Source organism: Helicoverpa armigera, chromosome 26, assembly GCF_030705265.1.
Source record: "Helicoverpa armigera isolate CAAS_96S chromosome 26, ASM3070526v1, whole genome shotgun sequence".
Taxonomy (NCBI): Eukaryota; Metazoa; Arthropoda; class Insecta; order Lepidoptera; family Noctuidae; genus Helicoverpa; species Helicoverpa armigera.
In genome coordinates this window covers 5,719,349-5,735,766 of record NC_087145.1, presented here as the reverse complement: position 1 = coordinate 5,735,766, position 16,418 = coordinate 5,719,349, and the positions used below count along the sequence as shown (strand labels likewise).

General features: G+C 34.5%; 1 protein-coding gene across 15 annotated transcripts in view; it reads left to right on the top strand.

Moving 5' to 3' along the window:
- The first annotated feature begins 3,366 nt into the window (after positions 1–3,366).
- The window catches only part of LOC110375050 (zinc finger protein 135), a 107,622-nt gene continuing 94,570 nt past the window's right edge, over positions 3,367–16,418 (top strand). For 14 of the 15 annotated variants that reach the window (XM_049849570.2, XM_049849568.2, XM_049849564.2 and 11 more), the window contains exon 1: positions 3,367–4,751. The gene's annotated coding sequence lies outside the window, so the exon portion shown is untranslated. Of the gene's footprint in view, positions 4,752–12,390; positions 12,933–16,418 lie in introns of those variants that run through there. The other variant, XM_049849558.2, reaches the window with a different exon arrangement.

Sequence of the window (16,418 nt, the reverse complement as noted above, 5' to 3'; positions counted from 1 at the left end):
CGACGACGATAGGTATTAGGTACTTATTACAGAGTATGGAAAATTATCTGCAAATAGGTACTTATTACAGAGCCATACTCTGTAATAAGTACCTATTTGCAGATAATTTTCGACTTTGCCCTAGCATTTCTAAATCTGAATGTTGGCTATGAATAATATCTATTTTCAGGTAATATTTCTAAGAAAGAAAACATTTTCGATCCCCACAGATCACGTTAATCAGAGCACAGTTTTGAAATCAGACCTCAAGGCTTCAGGCTTTCCTTCTTTGGCCAGCACGTTAATCAGAGTTTAGGCTTTGTAAGTCACCAAACATACCTACAGCCTACCAAAAACTCTAGCTACAATTTCACCGTCCCCGCAATACGACGCAGCATCATATTTTATTTGGAGATCAACACGAAATCGCTTATATACAGGCTGATCATGTATTTACATAAACGTTGGATACTTTACGCGACGGCTTAAAATCCGGACGTCCAATATATATTTATTAATTTCTGATAATTTTTACATGCTACACCATTTTCACGAGGCTTACGGACGTTGGGAAGCGGGGGAGCGTCAGCAGATATATTCAATACCAGTATTGTAGTGGTATAAAATTATCGCACTTGACTGTTATAATTAAGTCTAGTTTGGAGTGACTGCGGTGCATGGGGTCTCGGGTTCGATTGCTGGGCCAGGCCGAAATCGCTTTGGGGGTTTTAAAACCTGAGTATTATGAACAAAGTGATTTAAAATTGTTGTGTTTATAAGGTTTTACAAACAGGCTGTAAATTTTTCATTGAACAAAAAAATAAGTTCTTTGTTGGACACATTCATCTCTGCTCTATGGAAGTGATCTACCAGATCTAAAATATATACTTCTAGAATCTTTCCAAGAGTGAAATAAAATTATGTATTATATTGTGTAAAAAATTGTAGAAAAATACTTGTACCTTTTTTTGCAGACAGTCCCACAGGCTGCAACGCGTGCAGTTAATAATGATATATAGAATTTTGCGAGCGCACCCCTTAATCTGGCGGATTACCCGGTGATGTGATGCGACAACACCCTGTGTTACTATCATCATCATCATCATTATCCTACAATATCACTGTACCTTCATCACCTATGTTTTTTCTTGAGTTAGTTGTCAACTAATGCACGGGGGTGAAATTTCCAGGTTTTTTTTTAAACTTCAGATCAATCGATTTTACACGTGAAAGTCCAAGTTCCGATTATAAACAGCTGTTTGATTTGAAAATTATACGAAAGTATTCACAGTAACTTACCAATGTTTCGATATTGTCCTATGATGATGATGATCACCCTGTGAACAATAAAAAAAAGATACTCCCACGGTAAATATTATTTAAGAGTGTTATATTTTGCAAAAAATGCACTTTATAGCAATAGTTGCAGCCTTTTCTATCGTCCCACTGCTGGGCACAGGCCTCCTCTCATCACAGAGGGATTCAGCGTTTTGTTTTAAAGTGTCACAAACACTTTAAAACCAAAACAATTAAAAAAACTACACAACGGGCACTTACTTGGTACCAAAATAAAACAAAATTAACAAAAAATATTCCATCAAACAAACTCATCATCAAAATAACACCAAAGTACTTCTAACTCAATTCACACACGAAGTTTAGAATTCCATATAAAATATGCAATAACCAGGCATTTGCATAGAAAAACTTTAACCTCCAAACGCGCGTAGGTCGTCAAGTTTTGACTAAAACCTAGACATTTACTCCCACAGTATTAAACTAGGATTCTACCTAATGACTGTAAAAACTTAAGAGTAAAAATACTCGTTTCAAATGTCAGAGTTAAGTGATGTTTTATACTTATTTGAATGCGATAGAATTTAGAGGTTGTTTGATTGAGTCAAAATGTGGAATGTAATTTTTATCGTATTATTATGGGTACTTGCGTTTATGGGGTTGTTTAGCGCGGTCTCCCGTATCCTGAAGGATCTACCTCCCATGTAAGGATACTATGAAACTCACAAATGACGGGGCTTTCTATTACCTTCCAAAAGTGTTTTACTTAATATAAAACTATGATTTTACAACTCACTACCTATTTGCAATGTTGGTAATCTATACCAAGTTGGCACAGGCTAAACTCAGGAAGTTTTTGGAACATTTGTGAAAGTTCAATAAAATAATTATGCATCTTAAAAAACTTGAAGAAAAGAAGTCTATAGACAACCGCAATAGTGCAGAAAAATATTTTCTCAAGAAAACATAGAAATAATTACAAGAACTCCCACTTAACCTCAAAGTACAATCTCATGAATACACATAATTACCTACAGTACAAGCCACCGTGTTACACCATAAACAAAAAACTTACTGCACAACTTCGAATCTATGGCATTCCGATACAAGGTCAAAACCCATTGACCAATACCTCCGGGCTAATGTAGCATTAACAAGGGAAAACTACGTAATGGTCAAAAATACGATTAGCATTTTCATACCATGTAAAAGCAAATACCAACCTTAGGACTAAAACGCCAGGGTTCAATTTCCAATGAGGGAAGGTGGACTGGTAAATGAAAAGTTGCGGGTAGCAGTTTCTATTAGCGAAGTTCATGCTTTTGATTTAGAGGGTAGACAGAGATAGTGGTGTTGATGATTTTGAATGTTACATGGTTGAATTTGGATTGAAGGTCAGTCTTGATGTCGATGTTTTAGATGATTAGGCTGTTGTAATTAGTGGGAATTGTAGTAATAGGTCACTAATTGATGATAGTGTTTGGAGGAACGATAGATGTTCGAAAGACGTATTAGATAGATAAATTAATGGGGTACATAATGTGATAATGATACTGTACTTACAAACGTGTTGGAATCAATAAATGTAACGTTAGTATATCCCGTTCAGTTGTGTACCAAAATATTGAGCGTTCATTCCATTACACGCAGTCAGATCAAAAAGCAGTCTTTTATTACAAACCCCACCCTTCCTACCTACCCTGGAAGTAACGCACCGTGAATATACATACTTAATGTATGTACGTTTTCAAGAACCACACAACGACACAAGTACACAACAAATACACAAGTACATAAAGCTATTGATCCATTTTCCATAAAGCTCTTTATGAATATAATGTTCGGTAAATACTTTATTCTAACAGGCCAAATAACAAACAAATATGATACACACTAGCATGATGCGCTTAGAATATCCTAGATAGCTGACGCACACATGGAAACGTGGCGAGTTTTATAATAAACACGTAAAATCATTATTTGATGATTTGGAGGTACGCGAGTCATCGGGGTGAGGTGGGTGGCAGGTGGCCTCATCCCTCGGGCGAGGGGTCGCCGATGCAGCAGCAATGCAATCTACCCATCAGTGTGGCCGGCGAGGCTGCTGACGCCGCGTGTATACCACCTACGCAGCGCGAGAAAACCCACCGCGCAAAAATATTTCAAAAACTCTACCAGAAAAAAAAACAAATAATATTTAAAACAACAAAATACAAAACGGCCTAAATTCCAAAAATATCGAAATAAAAAAACCATAATTTGGTGACAAAATTCGAAATTTTGCGCGCATGCGTCTTACGCACCGCTGCCGCCCGCCGTCACATTCAGATAGTTTTATGCAATAGACGCTATTTAATTTTTCTCCACAACACACCATAATCATAAATAGTATTTAAGTGAATTTGTAATCAATAGTATTCAGCAACACTTGAACTCTATAGACTTTCAAAGGACCGGTTTAATTTTACTGTAAACCTAGTGTTAAGGCAACTGAAAGCAGTTTGACTCGGATTTGTCGTACCAGGGCTACTTAACATCAACGACCATCCGGGAGAAGCAGCTATCGAAAATAAAAAAGAAAAAGAAGAAAAGACCACATGGGAAGTCCGCGAAGAAGACCATGGCACTATAGAAGCGGACTAAAATAAGTTAAATGCGCAAGAAACTAAAGAAAGCCAAGATTTCATAGCAAAGGGGAATCTAGCAAAACAAATAACAACCAGCGCCATTTGACGATAAAGAAACACGTTTTTTCGCAATAGAACAAGTTTTAAGTTTATATCAACCGTTATTACAAGGAATCAATAGAAAAGAGAATTTAAATCTTAAGTTTTTTAAGTACATTTAAACAACACTGGTTAATTTTGGAACTTTTAATATTGATTTAAATTGATTTTTATATGCAAACTCTCTATATATATCTAGTGAAAAGTAATTTAGTGAAAGACTCTGGACCTACACATTAAGGCTAAGTGATATTTGAAATATTTGGCAAATAAGTTTTCGGGAAAAGCTTTCGACCAATTTCATCAACCGCTCCAGACTGTATGGTGGATGAAAACAAATTAAGCAAACTAAAAACAAATTCTTGTGCCTTAAATTGGCCTTAAATTATAAGTAAAAAAGGTAAGATAAAATTACTCCAAAAAAAGTTACAAAAATATCTAAATTTTACCGAGTTTACCTACCTGTTGAAGCGACTTCTAGATTTGTTTAAATAGTACAAAATTAAAATAAAATTAACATTAAGACTTAGTTAAATATTTGCGTTATTTCTATACCTATAACGTTTTATATGAGTATGTATAATTAATGGGCTTAACAAGGGCTAGACATACAATAAACTGACAATATAAAAGAAGACAGAGAGAAGAGAAGAAGACAGGAGATATACAAGAATTTATAGAAGAATTACAAGAATTTACACCTAAACCAAGAAACAGCAACCAAGTTGTCGCACAAGAGGCAACACTCAGGTAAGATAATATAAAAAATGATGATTTTGGAGACGAACATTTTCGTCCATATTTTTGTGCATGACATGTTTTCAGGGATATTTTCAACGTCTCCGAATTTTAAGAACAGATATGAATTCACCAGATTTAGCTTTAAAAAACCTCGTATGACGCCTTTTGAAACGCTCATTACATTAAATTATGTAATGAGCAAAATGGCCGTCCACCATTAAAATAAAATTGACATCTATTATCTCGCTCGCACTTACGGGGAACGTATCGACTGTTTCATCTTTTTCAGGCTCATTCCCGAAATCATCGGCGTTATCCTCTGCAGTAGTTTCATTTTGTTCTTTTAGATTATATACTTAATACTTATGTTTAAAGTTAGTTGTTTCTTTATTTACTAAACCAAGAGTATTAGTAAAAAAATCTTTAAGGCGAAAAAATAAAAAAATCATCATCAAAAATTTTCTCGTGTCTAAAATAAAGACCATGTGACTTACTACCGTCAGTGTGTTAGTATCGAATGCCAAGAACGCTGTAGAAACATTCGCCTAACTTTCGTTTTCGCCAAGTCAAGTTCAGGTTTTGCCGATGATTCCGGCGTGCGTGCCTTTTGCGCATGTCCGAGTCATCACAGTCATTGCCCAGCCAAATTATTGATCTCCGCCATGTTGGAAAACTGCGGGGGGAGAGGGGGGCGTCATTTACTAACGTGATAGTTTTCACAACGCTCAATTATGTAGGGAGGAGGGTTGTAGGGGGGTCCGAAAAAATGTATACATCAATATGGCGTATTTTGTATTAAATTCTATCGGTCACGCCCATCGGTTCGCGGAATTTATAGCAGGGGCTTTACTGGCTATACGATAGTTTATTTTAATTATGGTCCTTTCGTTTTAATTAATTAAGGCTTTTGAGTTTTTAGGCTTTATGTGGCGGTATGGCGCGTCTGCTAGTATGCTTTCTAGCAAACCACCGTCTTAAGGTCGAGTATTTTCGACGAGTTCAGTGAATGATTTCAGATTTGATGACCGTTTATGACTGTTTATCCTGATCGCGGATAGAAATAGAAATACTATTAGCAGCAGTTCCTTAGGAATCTCGTAAAGGATTTTAACGTCTCCAGAAGAGTTATTCTTGGCCAAATCTTTATTTTCTGCAAAGTTCAAAATTTTGTCAAAAACTTCACACTATTTCGCTACAAGGGTAGGCAGAACACCTAGCTATTTCTATACTTCGTAAATAGGTATATCGTCATCATTGTAATCATCTTATTCAGAATTCACCCCAATGTAAGCTGATCCCTTTTTGCTTTCACACCCTTCAAGTCTGAGGTTCACTATTGAGTGGTAGGCAGACATGTAGGTATACCCTTCGGTGGTGTGGTACCACTCCCTTTTTCATACACTGATTCATTTGATGATTCATGCATTAAGTCTCCGTCGCTTGTAAAGTTGTAAGTATATAGGAATGTTGGTATGGGAGTAGAAATAACACTTTATTTTGGAGAATTTATGATAATTAGGTTTTTGACTGAAATTTCTTATAAGTAGGTGTTGGTAACAAAGATTTTAAAAACCCAATTAGTCGACTTTAGGAAAACATGCGTACCTATATTTTTGTCAGGTTGATTTCAATGATCAGGCGAAGAGACCCGGGCTTGGTAAACAGTTTTAGGAACTTATTTTTTTTTATTTATTTATTTATTTATATATACTTTTATATATACTTATATTTGTATATACTTACAGTAAATTAGGTTCTGTATAATCTATAAATAAAATAAATCAAATGCATCTTCGAGTATTCGACACGTGTTTATTAAATGACCTGTACCCAGCGGTGGACTATCTATAGCTAAGTCTTCTTCGCATCCTATGGGTTATATTTTTACATATTTAATCACCTAACTCTTTATATATGCAGCTTCCGAATAATGTTATGAATAACTACATAAAGAAAAAACGTAATCTCGCGCCTTGTAGGTTCAAGTATACGCATTTTTACAAATGTCGATCTGTCAAAAATTTCAGTAACTTGAATTACAATAGTAATTAGTAATGTGGAATAAATTAAATTTAAATTTTTTAACAGAGCTTTTAAACTACTAAAAAAAAAAAACATAAAATTACGCCGTCGGCATTGCTGAAATTAATTCCAAGTCACCAGAAGATACACCAAGTATAACATTATCTACAATAATTCGCTAAGCGAAAAAGATTCTATCAATAAAAAGGCAGTTTACAACAAGAACCAGGCCTAATAGTCTCCATAATAACAACAAACAAAAAAACAAACAATAATTAACAAGTAATAATATTTTTTTGCTACTATAGTTGAATCATTACGGTGTCCTTAATGTCATTTTATATTAAATGGGTGTACGGCGCGCGCGCAGGAAAAAGTGAGATTACTATTGACTAATACGTAAGTTAAGTGGGTGTTTTTTGTTTTGATGCTCAAGCTATGATGTTGTGTGTTTATGGTCATTTTACGTGAGTATAATATCAAGGCTGATTGGTTTTGGAGTTGGGCAGAGGTTAAGGAGTTTGGGAGGACAGACTGGCTGTTGTAAACGATGGTTTAAAAATGAAATTGAAAGAAAAGTCACTAATTTTACCGGCTGCCAAGAAGGGTCATTTTTTTGGATAAACGTAGTTAGTAGACAAAGATCGAGCTAAAAAACGAATGAAATCAATCCAGTAGAACCAATACATTATATGCTATAAAAAAGTTCTTTGACCCGATCTGTCCAAGGCACAGAAATGAGTTTCATGAATGAAGGTAAGTTAACCAAGCTGTTTCCGTGACAATACACGGAAGGCTGAAACTGAATAAGCCAAGCTGTATATACAATATTCTACAAGTTTCATGAGGATATTAGGGATCTAGCAGTTATATCAATCGCCGATGATGATTTTCAGGCGCCCCTCACATAGTCCAGTTTGATAAGAAAATTGACGATGACAAAATATTATTGCCGTCACATCTATTAATTTGGGAATACATTTTGAAAGTATTTTATGTACATAGTTTTCAAATTAAATGCAATTTAAAAATTCGTCTTCGCCGGCGGCGTCCGTAGAAGCCGGCGGTATTAACTTTGTAGATGTTTAATTACCTCAGCGAGAAGAAGCTGAAAAATAAAAAAACTAAAATAGCGAGAACATTATTAATATAAAATATCTTAAACTATAAAAAAAAACATTAATTATTAAAACATTAGCAGAAAATTAAAGCAAGATTATAATTACTTATAGCAACTCTATTCTTTTAAAAGCTCAGCAACAATTACATAATTAAGAGATAACTGACCGAACATCATAAACATACAACAGAAAGAAACAAATAAAAAAAACCACCATTATCCAAACACCAAAACAAATAAGGAAATACTTAAACGACAGACAAAAAAATCGCATTTACCAGACATTTCTGGTCCGTGTAAACCGTCCGACACGACAACAAAACGCATCTAAGTCAAATGCGTGCAAAACACTGCGACAAGACACGATTGTCGTAATGTAATAAGACGCATTTTTCTTTGACAAAAACATGCGCAAGCGACGGTAATGGTGTTAGAAAATTGATGCGAGTTCAATGGTTGTTGAGTGGTTAGATGCTCTACTTGAGTTTTATGTTGCTCAGACTGTTTTTTGAATGATAGTAGTAAAAATGATGTGAATCTTTAAAAATAGATACCTACTAAATTAAAATTACTGAGTAGAAAAATATTTTTCGTATAGAAATAAAAGTTGTAAAGTTGTGACATAATTGAAATAAAAGTATTAAATATTAATGTTGTGTTTAGATATCACAAGAAATTCTGAAAAGAAAAAAGAGCTCTTTTCACTTCTAGTGTCATATTATTTTGAATCCACTGAAATTGTAGGAAATTCACAAATGAAAAGTTTAAGTTTTGTGTGAATATAAATTAAAATCCATCACCGTAAGTCACAAAAGCTTCTCAACAAATTTATTTATTTATTGGAAAACCTACGGCTATACAAAACAATGTTACAGACATAGAAGCCAAAAAAATCTATTAAGTAACTATATGTAGGTTTTCACGGATAGCAATAAAATATTTTTAAATAGTTCATGTCAATGTAAATAGCCATTTCACATTTACAAAGACAATTTTATACTCTTCACACATCTTCCTAGTAATCTAAAACCACTAAGCAGAGCAACATCACAACCGTACCGAGTACAGTGGTGACACCAAGTTTTTACAAGGTACACATTCTTCATTGGCAGTCAGACATTCCTACGAAACTCACCGTGAACCGCCTATCACAATATTGACTTAGAGTTTCCGAGTGTTGGCGCATATGCTTAGGTTTCTAAGCAAAGCCAGGGTTAGGGAGTATGTTGAGAGAGAAAAAGGATTTAAGTATTTGGTGTAACAGTTTCGAGTGTGACTGTAGTTTTTGTTAAAACTTTTGTGTGCGACGGTACCTACATGAAAAAATTTAGTAAATGAAATGTTTCCCTAAAAACGTGCCACTTTTTTTCTTAGAAACCGAATAAAAGTTATGAAGAACTGACTTATGAAATAATTTTGTACTGGTAAATCTAAAAACTGGAACTTACTTTTATTCTCATAACGATCCATGTATTACTCTGATACCCAAATAAGAGCACCTAAAATAATTATAATGTTCATAAAAACACGCTTCCCATTACATAGGCAAATGAATATTTTCTTTTTTCAAAATAATTATAGACGCATCAGTAGGACGGGTCTGTTGCCCTCTCACGCCAATATTCTAGTCACAGGAAATAGGCTACTATTTATCCAGCTGCGGGAAGTAGTTCCGTTGGATGGAAAATCCTCCATCAACTTCAGAATTCATGTTTTTTTTTGCTATCGACGTTTTCCTTCAAATCTTTTTTGTTTGATGATGAAACAAATTAAAGTACGTACAACTCTGTCTAGATTCGAATTGTGATTCATTGCATTACGCAATTTCTCAGCTGAGCTTGCTTGAGAATAATAGTTATTTTTAGGCTATAATACTTTGTCTGTAAATAGAACTAGATTTATATTTAAATTGCATTGTTTTTTCATTATCCCCGTATTGTAATTCCTATTTGGAGTATACTTTTTCTTCTATACTTTTCCGTCTGAATTCATCTCTCAAGTAACATTCTTCACAGCTATATTGTCTTTTACACAATCCATCCAAACATTTGACTAGTGTTTTTTTTTTTTAATTTGTCTTGACGCTACTGAATAAAACATTCTCTTACAAAATACAAGCTTATGCTTGCAGTGCCCCTTAAAGGGTACAATAACCGTATATCCACATGAAAAATGGGCTATACAATTTTATAATAATGTACTATACTCCAAATGAAATTTTGAAATTCGTTGAGCAGTTTCAGGAAAAATAACAGACAAACTGTTTACTCACCTAACTCTTTTATTACATACTCAAAGCTATGTATATATCTACTTATTTCTAACTTAAACACAAAAGTTGGTGAAAGGGCTTAACTTAGCTGAATGATGACTCAGCCTGGTGGGCGATTGCCTAAGTTTAAGTTGCATTCAAGTACAAGATGCTGGATCTATCGAATGGATTCGAATTGACATCGCTAGATGGCGTTAGTAGTCTCAGTATTAGAACTGCGGTTTTGAAACTTCATGGCTACTATTTTATTCGCAAAGATGATATTTGGTAGGTTTTTAATGAGGGAATTATCTAGTGATACGGCACGGTTTTCTTAGATGAGTTTAATTAACACAATGTCTGTAATATACTTGAATTAAAGCACCTGAGGGAAGACTGGTAGAGCATTTCATAATTTAGTTAGCAGATAATTTTTTGATAAGTTTTCTATAAATTAATTTCACTGAAAACCGAATGGTTAGAAACCACAATGGTTATATTTTTTTATTCAGTTTTAGCATTTTTAGGCAACAGTCTGAATCGCACTATGTGTTTAAACGACGTTTTCTGTATCTGAAAATGAGTTTAGTATTTTTGAGGCCCGTGAAAATTATATAGGTATATTTTTTAAATATATCTTTATGTTTGGATTATTTTACAACCACTTTTTTTGACACTAGCTGTTTCGCGCGGTTTCAGTAGCTTCCCGAAGGAACTTCTTCCCGTAGGTACGTCTATGATAGCTATCTTAATATCATATACTTAAATAAAAAACTTTTACTTAAAACTTAATTCTCAACTTCCCTAAAAATCGATCTACTAAAACCTAACAACTTCTAATAATTATATAGCCATCTAAGTATGAAGATTTCTAACATTTTGCCGTGTCCTAGAAACGTATACGAACCCACAGACACTGAACATTTCTTTCTATATCTAATACTACTATACCTATCTAAAATTCATAGCAAAATAAGTATAGGAGCCTAGCTTCGAAAAAACTTTTTTGCTGAAATGCCTAACTCGGAAAAGTTGCTCAAAGAAATATGAACCCTATCCTTATAAATTTAAGAATGTTTTTAGAGTCTATAGTCGTGGATTTTAGGACGTTTCAATTTGAATAAAGAATGCGGCAGTGCAGGCCAATGCACGGTGCATACAACTAAGTAGTGATGTGAAGGTTCCAATAACGGACTTTAGTGTTGTGCTGTATCAGTTCTTTTCGGAACTAGTTAATGGTGATTTTGGTTTTCGGTATTTTTTAAGGGAGTGTTGTGTTTCTAATAAATTCTAAACTTGATTTGGTAAATCTGTTTGATGTTAAGCGATTTTTTTGCGTAAAAGCCTCAAATTTTCGAGTCAGTTAACTCCATTTAAAACTGAAAACATGTGAGATATTGAAGCATTTTTGCATAAACTTGGCCAAAAAAAAGACATAGTTAAGATTTTTACTAAAACTACTTAAAATGAACTAATTAATCGATGAACTTTAATATTAAATTCAGTCAAAGTCTCATAGTATTATAGCATTTAACCCGTTATTTTTTTTTATTGCAACGCATTACTATATTAGCAAAAAAATAACGAACTTAAAACCATTTTCTCCCGCATCAAAGTGAAATACCGAAGCAGTTAAAAATAGCTGTTACTCGAGACTGTTCCAGTGGCGAGCGGTGCCTGTAAGCGCAATATAGGCTAAAACATATTATTATATGCGAGAAGTTCTTGTACTACGTGAAAATAGGGTTGCCAGCACCATACAATGTTGCTAGCCCTAGAAAAAACTTTTCGATTCACGATTCACGAACATTTCTCCAGAATTCGAAATTCAATTTTTGTTCGAAGCTATTTCTTGTTCAATCCCACGGAGGTTTTCTAAGAAGTTATGTAAATGTCGGAATGGAAAGTACATGTTTTATTGTCCGTTTAAAATGCATCTAGTTATACGGAAATATGTTTTTACTGCCTAGTTTTTATAGGCTAAATGTGTTTGATATAATTATTTCCTTGAAGACAACCACTTCAAAGAAAAGCTTTATAAAATGAGTCAGAATTATTTTGAAGTTGACACGTAGTAAAATGTGATGCGATTCAAATACAACAATAATACAGTCACATAAATAAAAGTACAGTTAGATAAAGAATAAGGAAATATAAAGGCATTAAACTAGGTTCTAACATCCTAGCACAGCCCTACGGCCCGCAGGCAAATATGAACGAATGTAAGTTGACTTAGAATAAGTATGTTCTGCAATCGAGAGTCAGGCAGTGTTAGATCATAATGTGGTGAAACAGCACACGCGCGCGACACTCCACCAGACCACAATGAAAACTTAACGATAATATAAGAAAAATTCCAAATAATAACGCCATTTTGCATCTACAGATGAGTTCGCGCCTTTTTCGTTCCTTTTTTAAATGGCGAGCGCCGCGCCGCTGCGCCCGCGTTCGATTTTCAAAAATGTGACTGTCAAACAGCTATTTTTGGAACTGTGATTTTGAAATTTTCAATGTGAAATGACTTGGTTTTAGTTATTTTTTTGCGTATTAATATTTTTTTTTATTGTAATTTTTTCAATATCTACGCTCGCCGTTCCGTGAAATTGCGGGAAAAAAATTAATATTGCGTAACTTGGAAATAAAAATAGTGTGCGTCGTGTCGATAAAGAATTTGGCGCGCAATCTTAAAAGAAGGTTTTATTCGAAACTGAAAAAGACCTCGTAAGAAAATCTTTATCGTTTATTTTGTAATGTGAGTGAAGATTCGGACTTTTGTGTTGTGTTGAAAGGAATTAAGGTTAGTCTGCTTTTTGCTTTATTATTATTTCTTATATACATTTTGGTGAATGTTATTTTACTGTTATATTTTTAGAATTATTGCAAGGATAACTCCTGCTATATCTTAAAGAGATTGGCCATAAAATAAATATTATACGTTTTGTTCTGAGCTGCTAAATAAAAGTTGTTAATAATTTAATTTACCTACCCATTAATTTAATTATAAATAATAAAAAAATATATTTTCAAAGACCGTACCTAATGCGTGTTATTTAGTGTGAAATATTGCATAGCTTCTAATCTTCATAATTACATACAAGATCTAACGGTAATTTAGCATTCGCTAATTTGTAATTTTTATCGTTTACCTATTTGAATTTGTTTCTTTTTTATTTATTTATTTTCAATTTACAGTATTTTTAACGTAATGTTTAATTTTTATCCCAGCTTGTCATTGTTTCCTTATTTTTCAATTTTATTCCATTATCATGCGGAAGAAATGATAAAGAATGGGACTGAAAAGTTTAAAAATTAAATTAACAAACCAAAATCATACTTTTATCAATAAACTCATGTCATTACTGCTCGCTCTTAACTACTCCCAAAAATGCTATCAAACTTTTCTGTCACAAAATAGGCAGCGCTCAAAAGACCGCAATAGGCCAGGTCTTTTCACCCACCCAGCCTATTCCTCTGAGTATGAGAACGGTTGCAGCAGTATCCCCACTAGGTCCGCGTCACACTGAAGGCGGAGCGGGGGCGTTTCGAAGGCGTGACTTTTTGACTTTCTATAAAACATGACGAATAGGTTCTCAGGATCTGAATTGTTGATTAAAAACCAAAGGTATTTGAATTTAATTATAGCCCTTTTATGTTAGTGGGGGTAATAATAGGCGTTCGTGTTGAAACAAACTTCTTGAAATATTCTCGTCAAATACCTTTGCTGGTCCGAAGTTGGGTGCTAGTGACTTCAGAGTAGTCAAAATGAACGAACAAAATACTGAAACGCATGCGCGAGACGTCAAATAGCCGAATTTAGAGTGCCAAAGTAAATTAAAAAGAAACTTATGTGAGTTGTATGATAAGGCACCTAATAAAATAAGTAGGTACTCTTTATTAATTAGAAATTAAGCAACGCTGGCCGCAACCGGTCCATAGATGAGTGCCCATCTTATCATGACGAATTCCTACGTGTTTCGGAAGGGTCCTTAAAAAGCTGGATCCTGAATGTTATCGGGTTGCCCAGGTAACTGAATTGCGGAGATCAAATAGACACTTGAGACACTTCCTAACGAGGCTGGCATAACGCAGCAGCGTTTAAGCCTCTAAAAATAAAAGGTTAAAAAAATCACTTAAACTCTGCTGCTTAGCTGCATTCGGTTAAACTGGACGCATTTTGGGGAAAAGTTAGGCCAAAGATTTCATCTGAACTGAATGATTACTATCTGTAAATAATACTCGCACTATAACGGGGTGGAAAATTGAGATTTATTCATGATAACTATCATATTAAGATAAATATGATCTTAAACCACCGTATAAAATACTCCACGAAGAAAACTATATAAAGGCATCTGTCTGGAAAATTGCAAAATCAATCAAATAACAATAAATTCGCATTACCTTTATAAATAAATCGTTTCTATTGAGAGAAAATCAAATAAAATTGATGGAGTTCACACTTCCGCGTGTGAACAATGGGACTTCGTTTGCTGTCTGTCTTGTGTTGTGATGGCGTGAATATACCAATTCTATTCTAGGGGACTATTTTATTCTACAGTTTTTATAAGTACTTCATAAGTCCAGGTTTCCTCGAGATATTTTCCTTCACCTTTTTATCAGCCTCTGAATTCACCAACCCGCATTGAGCAAGCGTGGTGATTAACGCTCACTCCTTCTCCGTGTGAGAGGAGGCTTGTGCCCAGCAGTGGAACGCCAAAAAGGCTGTAATAATATATATTTAAGGCACAGTTTTACTACTAGGAGAAGTTCTTGGATAAGATGGCTCTTGGACAAGACAGTCACTTTATGGTAAAACAATGGTATTCAGCTGAATGCATTCAATGAATTCAGCTGCTGCCTTTAAACTGAAAGAAAAATCTAAATAAGTTGGGAAAAGGCTAGGATATTGTTTTGGAGATATCTGGAAGCGGTCGAAATTCAGAAACCTTTGATTAATCCGTGGATTTTACTGTATCCAGCAGAAATCCATTAACGCGATCAAAAATTAAAAATACCTGTACACTGAAATCTTCCCTAAATTAACTGTCGCGATTACAGAACATAATGATATCTTTAAAATGAGTAAACTGTAAGTATTCTCTATTCACTAATTTGAAAACAGCACCCTGGGGAAATATTTTACACAATCTGATAAAACGCCGATAACGCTTTCAGGTCTATGCTGAAATTAAAACAGATAAAACATTGTTTTTTTTGCTTGATGGCTAAGAAATACTTACTGCTCCAATTTTCCAACTGATAATGCTAAAAGGCTACTTTTCCTCAGGTGTGCAAAGTTATTCCACATAGCCGTTTTCCCGCGGTTTCACCCGCGTCCCGTGGTAATTACTGCCCGTACCTTGATAAAATATAGCCTATGTTACTCGTGGATAATGTAGCTTTCGAATGGTGAAAGAATTTTAAAAAACGGTCCAGTGGTTTTTGAGCCTATTCATTACAACCAAACAAACAAACAAAGTTTTCCTCTTTATAATATTAGTATAGATTATACACATCAAGTTAACATTAGGAGATTAAGTAGGTATGTTGTTGTTGTGTAAAAACAAACAAACAAACAAACTAGTAGTAGGTATTGCGGAAGAAACTATTCATGTGTGTGCAAATGAGTACACGACTTTACCTTTAACAAAGCCGACGCGTTCAAATAACTTACTGAGAGATAGATTCATTTATTTTAGTTCATTTCTTGCTTTATTAGTTGAAGTTTCTGCACTCCATTTGGTCTGGGTATCATCATCATCATCTTCCTGCCCTGTTCCCAAGTCATTTGGGGTCGGCGCAACATGTCTTTTTCTTCCATTCTTCTCTGTCAGACGTCATACTTATATCCACTCCCTTCTGCTTCATGTCCTCTTTGAGGCAATCAATCCATCTTTTCCTCGGTGTACCTCTGACTGTCCATTCGTCCACATTCATACTTAGCACACTCATTGGTCTGGGTACCATAGCATTTTTTTTCACTTAAGTCAATAAAAAGTAGCCTACTTATATTCTCCTTCTTATGTAATGTCTAAAATTTAGATAAGGGAAGGACAATAAAGATTGAAGATCATTTCAAAAGGGGCTTCTATTTCAGACAAACTTAAAACTGAACAAAGTCTTCAGTTCTTCTATTTAATTCATAAAATAAGTATAGATAGATTGTAGCAGACGGCTTTAAACTACAGTTAATTGGTGACAAATCAAGGTTAGGCTTTATTCGGATGTACTGTTAATACTTCCCTCGGGCCGCGGGTGCAACCGATTGCACTAGGTATAATAT